This window comes from Lolium perenne, chromosome 6, assembly GCF_019359855.2.
Source record: "Lolium perenne isolate Kyuss_39 chromosome 6, Kyuss_2.0, whole genome shotgun sequence".
Taxonomy (NCBI): domain Eukaryota; kingdom Viridiplantae; phylum Streptophyta; class Magnoliopsida; order Poales; family Poaceae; genus Lolium; species Lolium perenne.
The window spans coordinates 96,842,768-96,845,023 of record NC_067249.2 but is presented as its reverse complement, the minus strand read 5'-3'; the positions used below and the strand labels follow the sequence as shown (position 1 = coordinate 96,845,023).

Genomic DNA, 2,256 nt, shown 5'->3' with positions numbered 1-2,256 from the left:
CAGTGATTTGTTGGTCAGGAGGAGAAGAAGCTAGAGTATATGATAGAGTTATTGTGTTGTAATTCCAACCATTTGTCTGTTCGTGCCACAATGTTTAGTTCCTAAATTTGAACCATGTCTATGTATGTGTGCAATTTTGTTCAATTGAAAATGTGTTCTGTTGAAAATGAGTTCTGTTGAAAATGTGTAGCAACTCCTTTTGCACGGCGGCGCCGCCCATATATGGTCACCGGCGTCAGCCATGCACGGCGGCGCCGCCCATATATGGTCGCCGGCGTCAGCCATGTATTGAAAAAATTGGGCATGGATTCCCCTAAAAATTGGGCATGGATTCCCCAAAAAATTGGGCACAAATTCTGGGAACAAAAAGTTGACATATTCAACATAAATTCTGGGAAAAACAAGCTGGCATGTTCAACATAAATTCTCGGCCAAACAACCTGACACATAATCTGAAATAAACTGACATTACACAAACTACAGATTCAAACTGCTATTCATCCATTACACAAACTACAGATTCAAACTGCTATTCATCTTCTTCGAAAACTGGACGATTCCTAGTCCTATTTCCTCCATCATCATCATCATCATCACTACAATATTGGTACATTGTCTGATCAACCTCCTCAATTTCTTCAGGAACAACCTCCTTGCTCCGTTTCTTCAGTTTGCCCACAATGAATTTTTCAAGTAGCACACGTTCCTGGTCACTTCTCGTCCTACTCCGTGCAGTGCCTTCTTTTTCTTGCACAGGAACTTGACTGGAATCTTCATCTTGATATGACAGTCCAGCAACACCGGGTCCCTATTCATTTTCTTTTACAGTCCATAGATGTCTATTGTGAAATTTCTGCACCACTTGCCATTTTCCTTTCAAGAAAGTATCTGGCACATAAAAGACCTTGGTTGCTTGTGATGTCAGAATGAAAGGATCATTCTTGTACCAAAACTTTTCTGTGTTAACACTTTTGAAGTGTCCATCATCGTCGAATCCGGGTTTCCTACCACCAAGGTCAAACCAGTCACACCGGAAGAGGACAACTGACCGATGGACGCCACCGCTGGAGTTGTATTGCAATCTGATGATGGATTTGAGCTGACCAAAGAAGTCAATGCTGTTGCCATCATGATCTCCCTTAGAAACGATTCCATTATTTTGTGTCTTTCTGTTCTTCTCGCAGTCAACAGTATGGTACCGAACACTGTCAACAACACATGCCGAATATAGTCTCACTCTAAAATCTGGTTTGCACGCCAAAGCATAGAGATCACGACAGACATCATTTCGCATTTTTCCAATCTGAAAAAAATCAACCAGGGGGTGAGTAACACACACAGAAAATTTATATCATGAACTTTTCCAATCTTCAGAAATAAACCAGCTAAAGATCTCACATGAGTCTGAAACCATCTAGCAAAGTTCTTGGCAAGCCATCTATCAACATTGGTCTGACCAGCTCGTTGGTTCAACTCTTGTTTGCACAGGCTGGAATGGCAACAGAAAATAGATCCTAATTATTATTTGGACAGGCTGCAATAACCTATCTATATATGGGGATGAAGAGAAACGTACTCGATGTATGGATCAACCTCAGGGCAACTTCGGAGCACATACCACAACATATTGTCATAGTCCTCACCTGCATACACATATTGAGAGGCTCCAATAAATTTCACACCGTGTTTGAAAACAGACACATCACCAATATGTGAATCATCCCGCTCCGGATTTCTGCTTGGACGGTTGAATCTTGTTTCAACATCGTCGAAGTATCTCGAGCAAAATGTCAGGCACTCATCAACAATATATGCTTCGGCAATCGATCCCTCCGGCCTGGCATTGTTCCGGACATAACGCTTCAATGTTAGCAACCTTCTTTCGACTGGGTACATCCAACCGTACTGCACTGGGCCTCTAAGCCTTGCCTCTTTCGGTAAATGGATGGCCAAATGCACCATCACGTCGAAGAAAGATGGGGAGAAGATCTTCTCAAGTTTGCGAAGAATAACTACGATTTCCTTTTCAAGTCTGTCCAGAACGTCTCTCTTCAGTGTTTTGCAGCACAGCTCTCTGAAGAAATTTCCAAGCTCAGCAACCACTTCATATATGTCTTCATGGATTGTTCCTTGCATCCCAGCCGGTAAGATCCTTTGAAGCAATATATGACAGTCATGGGTCTTCAGCCCTTGAAGCTTGCACTTATCAGCAGCAACACACTTGGATATGTTAGACGCGTACCCATCTGGAAACCT

At 42.5% G+C, this 2,256-nt stretch overlaps 1 pseudogene; it reads right to left on the bottom strand.

Annotated features, from left to right (window-relative positions):
• Positions 1-529: 529 nt before the first annotated feature.
• Positions 530-1,962, bottom strand: LOC139832459 (uncharacterized; annotated as a pseudogene).
• Between the last annotated feature and the right edge of the window lie 294 nt (positions 1,963-2,256).